The sequence below is a fragment of the Seriola aureovittata genome, chromosome 14, assembly GCF_021018895.1.
Source record: "Seriola aureovittata isolate HTS-2021-v1 ecotype China chromosome 14, ASM2101889v1, whole genome shotgun sequence".
Lineage (NCBI taxonomy): Eukaryota > Metazoa > Chordata > Actinopteri > Carangiformes > Carangidae > Seriola > Seriola aureovittata.
In genome coordinates, this window is record NC_079377.1 from 16,092,325 (window position 1) to 16,113,374 (window position 21,050).

A 21,050-nucleotide genomic window follows, 5' to 3' on the forward strand; every position below is an offset into this window, starting at 1 on the left:
TATCGGAGGAGAAGCCCCAGAGAAAGAGCCCTGAACCAGTGTCATTTATTAAAAGTGACAAGTTATTTCTAACTATAGCTCTGTTTTTATTGTTTTACAATGCTGTCATTTGGAACAGTGCCCCTCTGTTCAGGAATCACAAACAAATGATGAATGAACGAGGCGACCTGCTTTTTTAACATATACACATGCTGGATGCACTTTGGCGACACGTGTGCCGTTAAATTATATTATGAATTTTGTCGGAGGTGCTTGAATTAAACAAATGTGCAAGTTTAATAAAGATCGACTGTACGATAAGTGTAATACAAATATTTCACCATTCACCAGTTTTCTCCAGGACATTTGTTCAGTAAATTAATAACAGCTTACAGTATGAATCTCAAGCTGACCTCCGCATAATCAGTTCCAGAAGTCCCACAGAACATGACCACGCTGTGGTGCATGTGTGCACAGAGAGTAGAGGCTCAGCGTCTATTTTAGTGGTTGAGTTGGTTTGACTTTTTTTTCATTCCGGAGTTTCAGTATAAAAAAACATAAGATTCATGCTAATAATGGAGTATTTATTCAATGTTTGACCAATGCTCTTCATTGAGGGTCACTAAGGTACTCTGCTCCCCCTCTTTTTTTTTACTGCCTGCCCCAACTGCGTTAATGATATATGACAGAAATTTCCTTGTGCTGGTTCAGTGGCAAGAAAGGTCCTGGCTAGTCTATATCAATCCATCTGACTTATGTTCCCATGTCTTGAATTACCGCTTGATGGAAACCTGCTGCGGGCTTCTTTTGCCAATTGAAATCAGATCTCCTCCACAGCCTGGTGTGATATTGATCCATATTCAACACCCAGGCTGCCGATCGATCAGTATTGATTTACAATAAAAAACACTCCTCTGCTTGTTCAGCACTGCGATCGATACTTTAAAGCAAAAGAAAAAAAAATAAATGTAAAAAGAAGAAAAACAGGATTGTGCTTTTTTTTCACCATGCAGTGACCAGCTGGAATATATAAAAATGTGAGGAGATGCTTCATTTCATTAGAGGTGTATGACTTTAAGTGACCAAACCTTGACCACACCGGCAACCAGCAACGACGTCTCGTCTGCAGTGAACAATGATCCGCTCCCGCCATGTGAGACAAACCAATAAAAATGGTTTAACGGGATGACACTTCTATAAGGACTCATTTATTGAAGGAGGTGTGTCTGTTTCTGAATTAGTGGCACATCTGCACTGCAATGGGGAGTGCTAAAACTGTCATATCAAATCTATCTGAAAATTGAAATGGAATGCTAAAAGTGGTGGTTCAAGCCCGAGCACTTTAGCTTGATTTCAGCGTGTTAACACGATGACATGATTTCCTGTGGTTTTGATATTAATTCGTGTCTCATTCTCCATCCCGCCCGCACACACATGCCGGGCCTCTGCCTCCCACACGGTCATTATTAGGGCTCGGTACAATCCTGAACACACTGAAACACAATAAGGTGACCAATTCAGGTCCTGTCCAGATCCACTTTTCTCCCTGTCACATCTTAGTCTTAATCTCTCGGACTTCCTCCCCTTTGCCAAGTAAGCGTTCCCATCCAGCAGGTCCCACCGCTGGCCCGGGCTGCCAACATCTGAAAGTTATTATCCCCAATCTCTGACATCCAGGAGTTTACAGTTATATAATGATGGGGAAAACCACACGTCCCCAGAGGCAGAGAACATTTTTGAGATGCCTCCCCATCTGTTTTGGGGGAGCTGCCCATTTTGGGCCAAACTCAGAATGGCAGGCAGGCCGATTTTTTTGTAATCTTTTATTTTCTACCACTGGAACAGGCCAGTCTGGGAGTCATTATATGGGGTGATAAAGCAAATCCAATTGGGTCAGGTTCCCCTCCACACAGTGCTGGTGGCACCAGCTCTCCCTGCCTCGCTGCTCGTCCCTGACTGTGTAAGTGGTGGTTGTTTGTTTGTCCTAGAGAGGCTGGGCTGGGGGACTAATGCAAGCCCGGGGGCCAGCCAGGTCGGAGGCGACGGTAAACCCGAGCTGCCTGGTGTAGCAGTGCTCCCTCGCTGCTGGCTTGGCCTTGTTTGGACTGCAGCTCCGGTTTGCTTTCTTAGAGGGAAGCTGAGCCTCCGTAATCATTGAGCCTTTCGCTCGGGTGGGGAGCACCGCCGAGACCAGAGGGAGTGATGACATAGGTCCGCAGAGGCCTGGCCCGGTCCACCCCTGCTGCTCTTAGCATATTTATTTTCTCTTCTCATTGTATGGTTTAAGTCACACCATATTATGTTCGGACCCTATGCACGTGCATAGGCACCCAGATGTGATGAGGTGCACGGCGTAAAGCTGTAGGCTTTGTTTTTACTAATAACGCCGGGGATTAGTGACTTGCTGACCTCAGTGTAATCTTTATTAGTCTGTTAACCATATACTCTAGTTATGAATAACTGATGTTAGAGCAGTGACACAGACATGCAGTTCGCGACAACACTAAGGGGGAGCCAAATTGCACGCTGTTATTAAATCATTATGCGACAGATTATTTTATGTTACGTCTAGATAAATGTATGTTTCTGCTAAAGTGTTCCAAAGTCTTCCAGATTTAGATAATTTAAGACACCCATTTTGCCCCCTGGGCACTCCTCAAAAATGTTTTATTCAACATCACCACTCTGTTCTGTTTTGTTACGTTATTGAAATGGGTTGTCGATTCGAATAGAGTCAACCTGGTGGGCCAATCTCATTGTAGCCAGTGGAGAGTGAAAGCCATCTCTGCAGTATAGGCTCACCAGAACACACACAGAGATTGGACGAGGGGGGCAGTGAGAGCGAGAGTGCCTTCTCCAGATGGAGATCCCAGATATGGGGGAAAATGTCCGGGCCATTTTCCAGGGTTTCCATAATGGGAATCTACCCCTTGCTTGCTTATTAAGTTGTGCACACAAGGAGGAGTGAGGAGAGAGATGGAGAAGAGGGGAGATAAGGGCAGGCGAGGCGAGAGATGGACAACCTGCGCGCCGTCACCTCTCTGTTGTAAGTGTCAAGCAGACCCTGTCGGAGAAATCACAGGTCATGTGGATAGATGATTGTCAAAGCACCACATTGATATAAGGGCTTTCCTTTTTTTTCTTTGAGCCGCGGAGGCGCATGATAAGATTTGTTTTTGTTTTCCGTTGGAGAGGGAGAAAGTATGACATTCAGGTCAGGAAGGTCGGCGCTGAGGGTCACAGGGTCGCAGCCTTTTTGGTACCTGAGTAACCTCACATGGCTAAGCCATTTCTCAGGCTCCCTGAAATGATGGTGGGGTGTGTAGAGGAGGGGGGGTTGAAGGGGTAGGCAGGAGAGTGATCTATCAGCGGCAGCCGCAGACATGCAGACAGCATGGCAGCTACTGCAGCTAAACAGAGTGAGACAGATAGGCAGAAGTCTCTCATACGTAACACCAGGAGCTTTAAGAAGACAGTTCTGAGTGTTATGGATGCTTGACATTGACCTCTTAGAGAGAGATGGTGTATTTATCAAGGTTGTAGGACAATGGTGTATTTGTTTGTAAATTATTTAGTTCACTGGGTGAAATGCTGCTTTCCTCACATAACACTTGCCACTTTTGTAAGATAAGAACAATCTGTTTCTACTCTGCCTTTTGTGCTTCTTGTCAGCTGTTTTCTACAAGGCTTAGAATTTAGGTGATCATATTTTTGAGCACTGTCAGTTCTATGAAGTCAAATCTCCTTTAAAAAGAGAAGAGGAAAAAAGCTCTGAAGCTTACATTTTTCTCGAAGAGAAATATTTGTGTACAGATAGGCCTGTCATTCTGTGAAACAACATTCATGATTCTTTTATTGGTGCTCAGCCATCACCCCCTCTCTTCCTCTGTGGAAAAAAAGGGCTAGTCTACAAAGTGGCTTTTTGTCGTTTGAGAGAAGTAAACTTCATCAGGTCGACGGCGAGGTGTGCTTCACATGTCACTCAGTCGAGCTCCCTCCTAATGAAATGCTGCATACAGATTTCTGCCTGCGGGCTCAGGGGGATAAGACCGTGGTAACAGAATGAAACAAACCCCTTCCCATTCCCTTCACTCACACAGACACACAAACACACACATATGCAAAAACATACACACACATTCACACAGCCACACACACACACACACACACACACACACAACACACACACACACACACACACACACACACATGCACACACACACATGCACACACACATGCACTCTTGCTGGAGAGCATCCATGTGAGGAGATCCAAATCTGCAATTTATTCAAATATTGATATTTCTACTTGTCAGGAGAAAGGTGCCTTGAAATTTCCTCTGAGTACTCCTGTCAAAAAAATAGCAGGAAATATGTCAGATAATTCATAAATGGAGTTCAGCGCTGCAAAGTCAGTTGGGAACAGCAAAAATATATATGCTTGTCAATGAAGAATAGGAGCAATATTACAGAGCCTGCTGCTCATTCTTCCATCATGTCAAGCAAACAGCTTTTGCAAACCCATAAGTGTATGTTTCTCAGTCTGTGTATTTGTGTATATGCATGTATATTTGTATATGTCCCTGTGTATGTACATGTGTATGTATATTTATGCATGTGAATGTGTGTGTGTGTGTGTGTGTGTGTGTGTGTGTGTGTGTGCTTTGGCAATGTTGTGACTCCTACTTAGATGTGTTTGTTATCTTTTTCCATCAAGACACCCCATTTCCCATCCTGAAGCAGCCAATGGGAATGTGTCTTTTTTTTTTTTTTTTTTGCAGAGGTCCGTAACCGGACGCTGGCCTCCATGTGGTTTGAATTAGGGCCCCCGAAACTGTGAAGGACGCCTCGAATGACGTGAGGCACTTGCAGACCAAATTCCATTCTGCTGAATGGTGGAGAAAAGAGTTCTCCGGAATCCTCCGAGATTTTTTGGCTCTGGCCCGCCAGCGATTAAAACAGGGCGGAAACCAATAACTCAATGAATCATGGGGCAACGTCCCATGAAATCTCTTACCCCTCTGTCACACCCTCATGCAAACCCAAATCAACTCAAACTGTGCTGATTAGTCTTTTTCCAAAGTGAAAAAAAAAGGAAATCAGACAAAAGTCTTGTTCTTTTCTCCTGTTTATTGAGCAGAACTTTCAACACATTGAGCAGAAAAGGCGCTCTTTCCCCTGCCTCGCCGCCCTGTTATTTACCTTCATTTTGACAAAGTGTGGGCTCCCTGATGATGCATTGCTTGACCATGTTGTGCCAAGGCAAGACAGAATAGGGCTCCACATATCTCCTGCGGTCATGTGATGCCATAGTTCATAGCAGTTGATGAGATGTAGTTTGGCACAGCTTGGGACCCATCTGGGAGATGCAGATACGCAGACAGGAGAAGTATTTTACAGCAATGCATCTGCACGCTTGAAGAGCTATTTAGCATATGCTGCTATATGAGAGAATTTGCGTTGCTGTTGCCAGCTGCAGATTAGTCTTCATTTCTCAAAAACCTGACAGAACAGCTGATCCGTAGTCGAAAACCGGCTAGAATTGTCCAAAATATGTTTTATGTCACTGCTGCGTGTTATTGAATATTTGACTTCATTACTTCTGCATTACGTTGAATTATTTTTGTTAAATAATACAGTGAAAAAAACACTGTGTAATTCCATTTTTTCTTGTACCACAATAACAATGTCAAGCAGCGCAGTAGTGCTGCTGCCAGCACTGGCCGGTTTGTTTCTCTTAGCTCTAGCAGAAGTCAAAGCCCATGCTGCTGCTCTAACTCAAGTGGCTGATGTGTTAGGCCATCTAGGGCATGGTAGGCGGTTGACAGTCCATGCAGCCTGTCTACCCACAGGACATCTCCACATAGTGTGTCCACAGTGGGGCCAGTGCTGTCATCTGGGCCCACTATGGACCACTGCTCTGCTGACAGTGAGAGGGTAAACGTTTACCACCTCAATCCCCCATTAACTCGGTGAAGGCGCTTCGATCCTCTGTGAAAATAATGATATTGATTGGAGCTTGGCTCTACAAACGAAACGGTTGCAACTAAAAGAGGGATGGGCCCTTGCATTAGAATATGGGATTTTCGAGGATAAAAGAGTGTTTGGATCTTGTTATATTTTTCCTCTCCTCCATCTCCCTCTAGCTTTCCCCCACCTCCTTGTCTCCTCTCTTTCTGCATTTTTATGTGTGTGCATGTAGTGTGAGAGCCTGCGTGTCTCCTAAGATTACCCTCCGCTATCCCCGCAATCAAACAACAAATGACAACATCATTGCTCAGGCCTTTCAAAATACGACACAAAAAGTGTGTTGTAGCTACATTAACTTGCAACAACCCCCTAATAGACCCTTGTGGGTTTTGTATCTCTCCCCCTTCTCTCGCCTCTCTTCTCTCTGCTAGGCTGTCACATATCCACCCCCCTCACAGTGCGAGCCTCCGAGCCTCGGTGGAGATCAGGAGCTCCCTGTCGGAGGTGCTTTGTCACGTAGCCCAGGGAGCGTGGAACTCACCCAGAGCTGTTGAACAAACACAAGCACAGGGGCTGTCAATAGCAGCTCCGCAAACTAATTGCCTGTCAAATGAACCACCCTCGTTAAGCTGCCCTCACACACACACACACACTCACACGTGCGTGCGTGCACTGTGACATTCATACGCTCACACACAGGCACGCACACCCACACGCAGAGCCGATTTGATTCAAAGAGTAGTGATACCTTGTTAGAAGAAAAGACACACGAGTGGCACTTCTCTGTTTGCCGTCTTGTTTCTGCGATCGTTACCGGCGTGTGTAGTGCAGCCACCGTGAGATTGCCTTTTTGTTATTATTAAGGGGAACATAGCATTGTATAGTATAGCTGATGTAATCCAAACACATCCCACGCACCCTACAGTATATCAGCTGGCGTAATATTTCAGTTTTTAAAACCACTCATTAGATGGTAGCAGAGCTCCATACGCCAAATGTTATTGTTTTTGTGTTTGTTTTGCTTTTTTTTTCTGTAGTCATTAGGCGGTAGCAGTGGAGTGCCCAGCGCCTTGTCTGGGTGCCTGTAACAGTGCTGTCGGATTGACACAGCTGGGGAGAGCAGCTTGAGGCTGCACGCTCAGGAATACACAGGGGTGTTCAAAGCCCCTCTCTGAATCCTGATCAGAGCGCTGCCCCGGCCAACTGATGGCCTATTAAATATACATGCGCAGAGGTCAGAGCTGGAGGTCCCGGCTTCCTCCCAGCCATGTGCACTTAAGCGGAAGGGCTGGGCAACAATAAAACCTCCTCTCGCTCCAGCGAGCTCTCCCCTGACACCCTCACCTCCAGTGTGTACGTCAAGTACAGTGCTCACCTAGCGCTATATTACAACTGCCTTTGTGAAAAGGCCAAATGATGCATTTTTTACATGGTTATTATATATTTATATTCAATAACACCAAGGACCACTCTTGCGTCTGTCTGTCTCCCGTTTTTTTTTCTATTGTCACTGATAAATAGCCTTGCTCGACACGAGCGTACACCGAGTTTGAAGTGAGTCCACATCCGTCGTCTTTGTAGTTCGCCAGAGATTGAGACAAGAAGGTAGAGGGAAGAGCCCCATAATGGCCAGTCATGATTAACATATTCAGAGTGACACTCTCTCTGTGTTCGTTCGTTAAGCCCGGTCTGTCTGACTAATGAAGTGGAGCGGCAGTTTATCAATTAACCCAGCACTGAGCCATTTGTGCTGGGGATAACGTTCGCGCTGGGTGTCACGGTGATCCAGTTTGGTGCCCTTTAACCTCAGCGAGTGTCCAACAAGGCAGGACTGTGTGACAGTGACAGCAAGACACACAAGTCCACAACTGGAGATCCTCTAAACAGGATTTGTGCCTGCTGTTCACTGGCAAAATGCAGAGAGAAGGGTGTGGATTGATTGGGTAATAGGATCACGAAAAAAGATCTGTTCAAACTAACATTGGGGGTTTTCAGCATTCTCAGACTTCGCATAGATCATAGCAAACAACTTAGTGCTGTCTCTATTAAAACAAGCCCTCCCCTGCCATTATCTTTCCCCCCACTGCTCCTTCCTCCATTTCACATTGTTTGTGTTCATTAAGACATGGGCGACCTGCCTTATCCACACATCAGACCTAGCTCTCAAGAGTAATTGCGATGGTCTCGCAGAGGATAATGTGGTTTAAACTCAGTATAGCCTGTCTATTAGGAGAGACATGATGGCAACCACAAATAATAAAGAACTATTTATTCCTCTCTCTGTGACGCTAACTAGGTAACATATCAAGCCAGCACCGCTAAGGGTCTCTCTTACTGTCAGATGTGGCACCCTTCATCCATTCCCAATGGCCCTTGCCTCAACATCTCTGCTCTTCATTTTCTACATGAGCTTGGTCATAAATGCACACACACCTCATATATATTTGATAGTTAATATTTATCCTCGCTAGGGAAGTGCACTTTACATGTGGTAACATACGATTACCTGCAATTCTTATAGCAAAGAAACAAAATCGATATGGATATATAATTCATGACGGAGGGGCTATCAGTTTTTATGGCTCTCTATCCAGGCTCATTAAAGTTTTATCGTAATTGACTGCAAGCAAGAGTTTTTAAGGCATGTTTCTCCCTCACTTTCTACCTTTAATAATTAAGTAAAGTTTAATTGGTTGTATTTTGAATCACCTAGTGGATGATAGGAGTCTCCCAAATTCAGGACCATGAATTATATAGTGATATGTTATGCATTAACCTGTCAGTTTGTTCGTTTGTTAAGGCAGAAAAGTATGGTCCCGGCCCCACCCCCAAATCACATCCAGAAATCGACTAACTGGCCGGGCCCTTCAAAAAATTCCTTTTTATGTCTTTCATTGCCGTGTTAATGTAGTGACATGACGCTGTCACTCACAATGCTCCCATCAACCGCCAGCCCCGAATCGACTCTGCTGATTGGTGGTCAACTTGTTCTCTTGAAGGGAGATTGACAGACGGAAAATTGCACTCTCAGATTTCACCCTTCATTCGTTGCAGTTGTTCTTCCACTCGTCAACTCTCCGCCATGCCTGAGACAGACAGAGGCTTTATCCATTAGCTGTTGGCTTGGCGGGTGGGTGGGCAGATTGAGGCGGGATGGAGGAGGAGATGGGGGTAGGAAGACAATCCTACATTTGAGCACTCTGAGGGAAAATCAATCATGTCATCATAAGTGAGAAGTATGGATGAATTTCATCAGCTGGTTCCTGTCCTGTTCACGCCGCTGGCTTTCTGACTGGCCTGTCCCTCTGATTGGCTTTCTCAATGACCCTTAAATCCGAAAAGGGAGAAGATTTTGAAAACACTTTAATAAGAGAAATCGGACAGTAGTTTCAGGGTTACTATTTCCCACTTTGCCTGCTGCTACACTGTGGGAAACCTCAAGTGGTTTCTCTTGACAAAGTGGTAATAGATTTACCATATGATTTTGCGCCAAACCAGCATCAGGCAGTTTTGTAAGAAAATGTTTCTCAACTATTTTCCGTCCACTGCAGATATGATGAAGTGTTATAAAGGGCAGCAGCACTCTGCCACTGAAAATTTATTTTATAATTTTCCCCATCATCTCACAAGGTCACCGATGAGCACTAAAAGCATCATAGGTATAGGGTGTGAAGCAATCAAAAATGGATGAAAGTGAAGACATGGAAATCACAGATGAGAAATTGACAGCCGTTTACAGCCTTGTTGTTGATGTGAGTGACAGAGTGAGGGAGAAAGTGAGAGGGGAACGAGTGAGAAGGAGAAGGGGAAAAAAAGGCAGAGTTAAAGTGGTGATAAATTTAATGGAAAAATCAAATACAAAACAGATTCATTCCTCTAAACTTGATGCTTCAGTCGTTCTTTTCTTGGCCTGTGCTAAGCCTTAGAATAAACTGTCACTCCTTATCGATCGCATCTGAATTGTTACCGAGATTTCTGAAAAGTAGTCTTGACACACACCCCGCGAATAGTAATCTTGGGAGATGAGAACATCCAGACTGAAAAGCTAACACCCCTGACTTAAAATAAAAGAGGATTTTCTTTTCTCCCCCTTTCAAATCCAAGCTAATACACTTTGGTGAATTACAAATTCAGTGATAAATATGTTGCAGTGAAAGACGTTGCCCTTGTTGGATTTTATTGTCTTTGCTAGTAACTGTGAATGAAGGGGGGTGGGGGTGGGGGGGTGGGGGCTTACTATTTTGTCATGGGGAATGTTTATAAACAGCAACTGAGCATGAAATGTTTGTACACGATTTGTTTGCCATTTGTGATGGAGATGACATGATCAAAAAATCAATTCACTTCACATTTGATTTCCAGCAAGCTGTAAAATGACTGCTGTCGACAGCACCCACCGAAATTCATGTATCATGGTATGGTTCATTATATTCCGATGGTGTATTAATTATGGCTATAGATAGAGAGCTCTGCTGTGAGCGGTAGCCTAGCTGCTGTGTGCCAGGGGGAGCTAGCCTGAGGAGGAAAGCTCTGCCTGTATCCACTCATCCCTCAGCTGACAGACCTGCTCCAGGAGAAAAGGATTTCTCCGGATTGAGTGCCATTTTCTCTTCTTTAACAAGGAAATTAGTGTGTAAAGGAGATCTGTCAGGATAAAGTGCAGCTTGACTGCTGCCGCCCTCCCCTCCTCTCTGTCTTTCTTTCCCGCCCTTCCCTCCTTTCCCTATCCTGTAACTCGCTCTCCTCCTCTCTCTTGCTTTCTCTCCCTCAACCTGCCTTTCTCTTTCCTCTCTCTTTCTTTCCCCTTTCTCCCCCACTCAATGGCTCCCTCAGGGGATCTTCCTTGAGCATTAGCAGAACACATCCAATGTCCCAGCTACATGATTTCATGATATGATTTGTACCGGGGATTTGCAATAATCCGCAAATAAAGTTGAAAGTGAATGACTCTCAATAAGAGACGCAGACAAGCAAAACCAAACCTTTTAAGATTTTCTTTATCTTTAATGGCATGAAAAATGAATTTGTTTTGCATTAGATCACAACAATTTAGCAATGGCCTGAGTATGTTGTTTTGTCGTTGGCTTTTATGATCATGATTAATTCCTGCACAGGAACCTCAGTGATATACATAATGCATCATTCGCTCATTTAAATGTTCAGTTCCTCTGCAGTTGCAGAGAGCTTGGTAGCTCATTACACATTACCCATGTGTGCCTGGGAGTTGGAGTGTGCCAGCTACTCACTTGTAGTCAAAGATACAGTATCTGCTGCTTTAGCAGGATGTCATGAATTGACGATGCGATTAAAGTCAGGTGTCAAATCCACCACTCCAGCGTCATTCACCTCATGTTGGTCCCTTTATTTTGTCTCAACATTAGTGAGAACTAACTTTTTACTTTTTTTTTTACTTCATGTAGATGGACAGGGATGAGCCCCACCGGCACATTTTAATAAGTCGGCTTCAAAGGTGTAGGGTGAGAAAAAAAAATCAAAACATCCTTGGTTAATTTGAAATGTACTCTGCATCTGTGATGGGAAACAGCCTCGCAGGTAAGTAAGGGAGACAATTAGGGAATATCCGTAAGTGCAGGAGCTGCATACTAAAAAACGCAAATCACTATTTCCCCATCTGGCCCCTACAGTGCCGAGAACTGCAGCTGAGGTCCGATTTCACCCGTCAATCACGGCCGCCTCGCTGTGGGGTGTGTGTCCTGGTGAGAGAGCCTACCCCCAAGTCATTAGCACACACAGTCAAACTGTACTGAGAACTGCCCCGCACCGCTCTGCTCTGCACCACGGTTTAAATATCCCCAGCCTGTGACAGGATCAGTTTAGCGATCTGTAGGATTGATCTCCTCTTTAAAGTTTTGCCTGAGGCGACTCTAATTGGGAACGAGGCTGCCTCCCACTCCCCTCACTCCCTTAACTGTCAGTCTTGGCTTTGTTTACTGAGGACATGCCCAAACCTATTTACTCAATAATGAGGAGACGTGGTGGGGATGCTGCTGATCACATTGAGGCCCCCAGCGGGACTTCTGCATGCTGGGAAGGGCGGGAACATCATTTTAGACTTTTTGAGCTGGTGAAAGTTAGCCTACGCCGTCGCTATAATGTGGAGTACTGGATATTTTTTCTCCTTGTTTTCTCATATGGCTTTCATTCCTTGATTTGCAGAGCACTTGTCTACATCAGGGAATTTATTGTTTTTTCTCTGTCATACCACGCAGTTAGCCAACATCTAAAATAGAACAGCAGTTAAAAGATAAAGCACATAAGTAGGACCATTTTACACTTGTAAAATACCTTCCATATGTCTTATACCATCTAGGAAGAATTACAGCAGAGCAAAGTGCCACTCCGAACATGTGAGGGTATCTCCATCGCCTCGCTGTGGAGTGGACCATTCATGCCTGGAGTGCCTGGGCCTGTTGGGCCATTTCCTTCTCTCTTTTAGTGAATTCCTCAGATTCTCTCTCTCATTTAGGTTGTTTTCATTTGCACTGAATGACAAAGCCTTTGGTGTGGATGGCGAGGCTATAGAGTCCATTGATGCCCATTGGGATTATGAATGATGAAGTGGAGAAGCTGCCGCTATCAGAGGGACACAACACTGCTCTTAATAGAAAAGCATTTAGAAAGGCAGCGGGGAGGAGGTGGTGGTGCTGGGGGCTCTCTGACACTCGACTGATAAGAGGCAGCTCTTCAGAGGTGGTAGTGTGTACAATGAAACACGCTGATGGGGACACAATGACACACATGTTGCGTCTGACAGGCGGTGATTTAGACGTGGGGTAAAAAAAAAAAGGAAAAAAAACAAAACAAAACAAACCTGGGCCACACAACAGCGGCGTGGAATTTTCTTGTGAGGCCGCCTGTGCATGTTTCTACTTATTGGTTTGATTTGAGGGAAAATGCATTGTCATTACTCATATTTGGCCTTGACAGATTGGAGGGGGACTCGGAAAAGGGAGAGAGAGAGGAGTTAGTAGTGTAGTGGCACGGGAGTGAAAGAGAGATATGCAGAAAGGGAGAGCTGTCAGTTTGAGGAATGAGTCTGATAAGAGGAAGGGACTCGGCAGATGGGCAGAAGAAACCGGCAGCACACTTCTCAATTAAACATGTAAATACCAAAAGCAGGCAGCGATGGAGATGAGAAAGTTAAATAAACACAGCACCGTGCTGTGATTACAAGCTCAAAACACCACCACCTTTGCCACTTTTTTTTTTTTTTTTAATTCCTACAACTCCAATGAACTCTTTAATCCACCTAAACTTCGGCTTTACCATATTATATATTTCTCCCTTTTTTTTTCTTTGTTTTTTTATCATCTCCTGCGGCTCAACTGATTCATGCAGAGTCAGATTCTTTGGGAAGTCACACGCCCACCAGGAAATATTGTTATACATCTAATTGAGCTATTCATCCATTCACTTTGTCCTTTTGTTGTAATTTCTCTATTTTAATATTTTTTTGTAAAAAAACTGTTGTCCATCATTTTTACATACGTGCCCCCCCTCCTCAGTCACCCTGCTGTGAACTACAGGGAGTATCTTAAATACTTCTGTAGGCAGTGTCCCTGACATTAATAACAATGAGCTTGGCATAACCACAGTACATTCTTAGGGAAGATTCACAGTTTGACATTCAGCCCAGATGCTATCGCGGAGCCTCAGTGTTTAAGACCGCGGAGAAGACAGACATCTGTCACTTGTTACCTTTGAAGTGAATAAGAGAGGGACGCAGAAAAACACAGTGGACAAAAGGCCATTCTGACCACAGACCCTCAGTGTTTACAAACGGAAAGAGAGAGTGACAGGAGAAACTCAAGATGAATGGATCACTGCTGTTGATCTCTCCTCCTCATTCCATGTGCTAAGTTATTCCGTGGCTGCTACCCCAGTGGGGGGTGTAGGGAAACAGGAAGTTGAGAGAGGCAGGCAGAGGCAGACAGAACGCCTCAAGGACTCTGGAGGAGTAGAGCACTGCAGCCTGCATGGGAAAAAAAAAAAAAACTCCCTTACAACTTACTGTACACTTCTCTAACCTGAGGTACCAAACATTACAAATGTGAACATAATCCACATTTTAATGAGTAGATGATGCTATATTAAGGCAATATTTGCAATAGTGTTGATTTGTCATGTTGAAATAAGACCATCTATTGCATTAGCTCCTATTTGTGTAGAGTGTAGATGAAGAGTAAGCGTAAAGAAGTGTATTTTGATATAATTATTAGAACAATGGCCGTATTCATTTATCTTCTGTCATGTCTCCTCAGACCTGGTTCTATTTCAGGTTGCACGTCAAGTGAGAGCAGCTATATCTGGCTGGCAATTAAGCTGGTCCTGCCTCCCCTTGATGCTTGATTAGTCCGATTGATGGAGGAGGCCATATGTGGCGGTGTCAAAACTTGGCAGCCAGGCTCCATCCTCTCAAATGAGAGGCAGGCAATAAAGAGGCAGGCTGCCCAGAGTGGGTGCACGTATGCGAGGCCTACAGCGCCATGATTTGGGCTCCCTGATATGTTGCATTTTCTCTGGGGGTCTCCGGGGCACTGACCACTGCAGCCAAGTTCTCGTCGGGGCAGAGGTGGCCACCGGCTAGGGGTGTCACTGTACTGAGCCCTCTGGGGCACAAGCTCCAGGCAAGGCGTGGAGGGGGTGGGTGGGTGATTGGGGGGTGGGGGGTGTTGTGTGTGTGTGTGTCTGGGGGGGTGTTGGAGCGGTAGATGGGGGGTTGGGAGGTTTAGAAAGCTGAAAGATATGGCCCCCTTCCCAATCTCGCTCGGAGACAACAAAAAGGGAATGCTTGAGAAGGGGAAGCAGCGGGAGGAGAGCACAAAGACAAAGGCGCGGGCAAGGTCAGTCTAGCTAATGGGCCTGAGCCGTAGGCTGCCTGGGGCTAGGCACACTTCTGTTCTCTCTCACACACTGGGCCTTCAAAGACCCTTCAGTCCACCCCTCTCCTTCTTTCCTCTCTTCCTCCATCTCTTCCATTCCTCTTTTACTCCTTTCCCCACTTCCACTGGTGACACTTCCTCCCTTCAAACGGTTCTGCACAGGTGCCTTTAAAAACATATTTTCCCATTAAACACCTCCCAAATACTCACTTGCATCAACAATTGTGATGTTAATGAATGACATTTCTCCAAACGCAAATTATTCCACGCAGCATTTCCAAAAATGACGGAGAAGACATTTTCTTTTTGAAACTGAGAGGATGCAGAATGCTTCAGGTTTATCTGCTGTCACCGACCATCATTAGGTCCAAGGTGGGTCCCTGGAAGTGCTAAGAGGAACTGTTGGAAATGAGGAGGAGGTGGAGTGTTGTTGTCAGGTTGGCTGGCTGGCGTTGCTTGGCTCCACTCGAGGGCTCCTTTAATGTGCAGCGGAGTAGAATAAGTGAGTGGCTGTGGGCACCAGCTGAGCTCACTCTCGTCTTCGCCTGGTAGCTGAGGGGTGAGCCGCTGCCACCTGACACTGGGCACACGGCTCAGGGCTCCTCTTGGCAACGTGGCACAGCACACATGTCCCCTCATTTGGATGGAGATTCAGACACAACACACAAAAGCTTTACCCCCCCCACACACACACACACCCCACCCCCCCTGGTCCTCCTCCTCCTCCCTTTCCTCCCTCACTCACTCTCTCAGTCTCTGTTTTCCCCCTCCTGTTTTTTTTTTTTTTTTCTCTCCTTCCTTTAGTTTTTGACGGCATCATAATAATCTGGGTATCTTCTTGATCATGCCCCATGTCTTTTTTTTTCCTTTTTTACCTCATCTTCTTGGAGACGAGTTTGAAATTGCCTGCGTCAGGACTTTGCTAATTAAAGTCATACTTTCAAAAATGCCATAATAACTGTTAATTAGCTTGATGCTATTTTCAGCATAATTTGCTAATTAGTGGAAAACCTGTACAGCGTTTCTCTCTAATTACAGTATGGCTCCGCACGGCGCATCTGTGCCTTGACTCCAAATGATACCATTACAAAGTCCCGTATTACGCATTCTCTCAAAACAGTTAATTGCCTCCACAGATAGTGAGATACTTCAGTCAGCTGATTTTTATGGTAATAAATGGACAGGCACAGACACAAACCTCCCTGGTTCATATTTATGAAATATGAAAAAGGAAAACAACCTCCTTATGAGATGCATGGAGTTAGTTTGGAATATAATCTGGTTGGTTCTGTGATAATTTTGTGTGCTCATGCGTTGAACTGCTGAGACTTTTAATGAAGTTTGAATTTATTCTATGTTATAACCTTGTGAGTGAGTAAGCCGTAACGCTGTAATTAACGCAAAAGACGTCGACAGTAACGACATCAACCTTATAAAAAGGTAAAGGCGAGGCTCTGATGGATTGTATGTTCTGGGGGTGGGTGCCATGTAAATACAAGTAGCAACATAATGTGGCCGTGCCACAGCTTATTACTGAGAATGTAACCACCTTGTCGCCCCTCCAGTTATTTTCATGTAGTCTAGCAAGGGGAGAGAATTATGGACATGACCACAGGTTGACCCTAATACATGTGTATACTAGACACAAATTATGAGTCATTAAGTGTGGTGAGGAGCATGATTGGCATGACCTCTGACCTCAGGACGTCAGCTGTGCCCATCCTCCGCTTTGCCCCGCTTTTGACAGCCACCAGTCTGACAGGGCTAGCATCGGCGCTGGCTAATTAATGCACCACTTCAGAGACCCTTTCATTTATGGCTTCTGAAAGGCATTATTAAATTAATTAAACCACCAAGAGTTAGTCATTATGAAATCAGGAGGTTTACATGGATGACAGCGTTTATGAATTAAACATCCCCAAAGTTCCTCGCAGGAGATACCCCGAGCTGCGTGCGGGTACCTAGTGCGACAGATGTTTGCCCCCCCCTTCCTCAAGCTAACCTGTATTGCAAGCGATTTAGGTCTCATTTGGGGGTTTGAAAACTGAAAGCAGGAGAGAAAGAGGTTCAGGATAGCTAATGAGCAGAGAAAGAGAGGGGAAAAGGAGGTCACTAGCTCTGTTCATCTGTAGACAGTACAGATGGTTCTGTTTTATACAGTACAACAATGGCGTACATCAATTTGTTGATCGCTAATAGATAGCTATTCTCAGATGAATTGCAGACTGGGATCAGTTGTCTGTGGATTTTAGCTGAGAACTCTACATTTATAGCCTCGAAACATTTAGAAAAGCTGTGTGCTGTTTTTAACTCATCATGTGATGTGAAAACTACAAATGGTTCACAAGATAAATCCCATAAACTTGGGCTTAGCTGGAGAGCAGAGGGCAGAGATGAGTAGCTCACTCAGGAGCCTTGACGATAGACTCCTTTTCATCTGCGGACTGAGATTCACAGATTATCTCAAGAGGCTCTCTATCTCTGTCCTCGTCTCCATTTCTCTTTTTCTGTTTCTCCACCCTCCCTTTCTCGCCCCTCGATTCAGGAAGTTTGCCAGCTACTGTCTTTGTTTACAATGCCAAGGGAAAATGTCAGAGCCGTTGAGAAAAATATCCTTAGAATCATTTTTTTCATCTTCTTAATCTAACAGTTTACTGAACTTGATAAGTGTCCTATCAACATGCTAATCAAATTACTTCGGAACCAAAATTGACAGTTTTCATTAATTATACAAGATTATTCTAATTGCAATTCAAATTTATTCATTCCGAACAGAAGGTATTCAGTAATATTTTACAAAATTTGCATATTAAATGGAGGGAGTTGTGCATTATGCATGGTAATGTATGCACAGTTTCTTATTTTTAACTTCACGGCCATATGTGGTGTCGTTGTAGGAGCAGGTGAAAAGTCTAAGTGTGTTTAATTTGCTTGACAAACATTCGGCTGGAGCTTGTCAAGGGGAGTATTGTGAATGCCAATCTTTATTCCCTCTTTATTGATTACCCCAAACTCTAAACATCTGGAGGTAAATGGCACTGAGAGAGATGAACTGAATCATGGGATTAGTACCTTCAATGACTGAATCACTATCAATTACTTCAATAGCATAATTCAAGTGTACTGCATAAAAGCTACAGTACCTTGGTTTGAGCCAGGATTAATATTGCAATTTAACGTAACAATGGAAGCATGGGAATGATATGGATGGCGTCCAACTTTTTCACATTGATGTCATAAAGCTAATGCCGTTATCTAAATACGAATGTATTTAATTCCTAATTTAGGCTTTGTTTGTAAAATGAAAAGGCTCAACGCATTAGGCACATGTTTTAAAAGGTAATGGATTCTGTGAGTAAAACAACCTTATTTATTCACTCAGACGCAAAACCCCCAATTTGCTCTTTGTTTTTATTTCCTAGAGCGGGCAGTGAAGTGCAAACAGCTTACTGGGAAGCTGTTTACTACTGTATACGACAAAGGGCGGGCATGCGTGCGTGCGGGTGCGCGAGTGTATGTGTGTGTTTATGGGGAAGGGGGCGGCTCTTCCAGCTCCACAGGCAAGGTCTTGTGTTGTAATGTAAGCGTAATAATTATCAAACAGCATCGGGGGCTCTGGGTATGGGCTTTAACAGGGGGAGAGCATGTTTGATATGTAGAATCAGCCCATAGTGCATCCACAGAGGGTGACTAAATCGCACGGTTCATGGATCACATTAGTATTGCTCTGCATCCACCCTCACACTATAGGTGATTTCCATTTAGACACACATTTCCACATGAAGATAAATATGACTTGAATCGTAATTTCCCTGAAGTAAATATAATACAAATACAACATAATACAGTGTCAGGCCAGGCAGGCTAATAGATTACTAGCGTGTTTTCCATTTGTATGGTAAGTGGTGAACCTAGGTGGTAGTCTGGCGAGTAACAAATTGAATGTTTAATCCATCTCAGTGCAGATTGAGGGTATCAGAAAGATCGGTAGTCGTATGAGTTCTCTTGTGACTGGTAGTATATTAGATATTTTTACTCTTTAGGGGTTTAAGGAATGTTGTTGGATTAACAGGAGGTGCAAAGTGGTAGATAAATGCAATGTCTTATCTTTTCTGAAGTTGTCTGTTATTTTTCAAATAGGTATTTGGCTTTGACGTGCAGCATTTCCAGTCACTCAGTGGTGTTATCTCTGATGTTGGATTACAATAACATAAGCTCTCTCTAAGTTAGCTAGTCATACACTAATTTATGACTTTTAATTATAGAATTTTTTATTGTATTTTATATTATAATATTGAATTATTAACTCGACTCTCTCTCTCACCAATTACACACGTGTAAGTCATTACGCTCACTTCATTATGTTTTCTCAGGTTTCTACCTTATATGTTAGAGCTATCATTGTGGAGAAACCATGACAAATATGCAAAAGACACTGTATGCATCCTTACTGTTACCAAACATTCTCTAAGTACATATTTAATTCTTTAATAAATGTTTGCTGTGGCATTTTGGAGAAGCAAGATTAGCGTCAACTGCACAGCATCTCATATAAAGTGTGACAAATTGATATTTTTATATAGCTTAATCTGTTTACTATGATGTTTATGCGAGGAATTATTACAAACTAATTAAAGAAATCACTTTGATATAATTAGTCAGATTTCAGGAAGCTCATTAGTAGTAATTTGCATGAAAAATAAGCCCTGTAGTGGTGCTTAGACCCAGCTATTCGATCTGTGTTTTATCTGGTTACACATCAACCCCCATTGTTTGTTGTTTGAGGCTGTCTGAAGTGGCCCACAATATTTTCAGTCATTGCCCTGAGAAGCGGTGGGGTGTCTTTCAACAAATTCCTCCCCTAAAGCAAGTCAACCTGTATGTGGAAGCAGACACACGCCTCTGTGTACATAAGGCAGGAGGAGTGAGCGGCAAAACACTGTCTATTTATCTGTCAGGTTCCTGACAAAGAACTGAGCTGACAAGTAAGGGTTTCCCTCAGCAGAGCAGGGGGGCTTTATTCACCGTACTTACATGCCCAGTCTATGCCCAGAGACTCATGTTATTTGCAAATCACACTCTTTGAAAACTCACAAACGGGGCGAGACATGCCACGCTATGGGTTTGTCAGCTGCCTTCACAACAGCTAGCTACATCGCTAACAGTGTGCACTTCGGTAAGGAAGCAGCTTTCTCTTAGCATTTGCCTTGCTGTCACTTTTTCCAACACATGCGATCTGTGTCTTCATGCTTGGGGTCTTCTCCTCCCTCAGAGGGTTGCCATCTTCCCTTTGGACTGACAAATAAAACGCCTACACTCCCGCTGAAATAAAAAAAAAAAAAAAGGAGAAAAAAAAAAAGATTCTCCTGGAATTACATCAGTCTCTGCTGAAGCAATTCTTCCAGAAACTGATATATATATGTTGTATTCAAATATTAAGATAAAAGTAATGGTGATGATTTCAAATAAAACAGCAATTTTAAAAGCATTTTTTTTTCTCAGGATACCCCTGTCTTAGGTAGAGGGGTTCGATAAGCTGGTACAAAAAAAACAGGACCTGTTTATTCTCTATACCCGTTTCCCACCATGGACGAAATCCTTCCCTAAACATCCGGACAGAGAAGCACTTGTGTGGCGCTGATGTCACAGACCTACCTGGCCTCCCTCTCACAAAAGCTAAGGTATCATTAGCTAGGCCCACACAATGGCCATTCAACCAAGCCACAGCGCTCCTCAGGACTTGGGAACAATGTTATTTTTTGTCTCAGAATTATAAAGACAGAGTTTTGCAGGAAACCTGACAGACAAAACCCTTTAGAGGTAAATGCTCCAGGCGGCTTTTGGGTTTAATCTTTTCCCATTAGCATTTTGCTCCCCCCCCCCCCCTTGCTCACACACAAAGACCATATTTACAGGGTCAAAAGTAAAGGCTCTGAGTCTCTGGAGACTGCTTTTTGTGTAGATCTTTACTATATATTGACAACACTTATTTCTATTTTCTGCTGATGTGTTTCCTATGGTCTACTCAATAGTTTATCAGGAGCTATGCAGGTGTATTTGTTCGTTGTTCCAAATATTGTTTTTTTTTTGTTTTTTTTCACAACAGAATAACAAAGCTGAACAAGACATCTACCACACTCCCTCAGCCTTGACCAAATATTGGGAGAAATCACACATGCAAGCATATTAAAAATTATTA

At 43.9% G+C, this 21,050-nt stretch overlaps 1 protein-coding gene across 6 annotated transcripts in view; it reads left to right on the plus strand.

Moving 5' to 3' along the window:
- Window positions 1-21,050, plus strand: part of ebf3b (EBF transcription factor 3b) — a 69,200-nt gene that overhangs the window by 12,758 nt on the left and 35,392 nt on the right. The window lies entirely within an intron of this gene.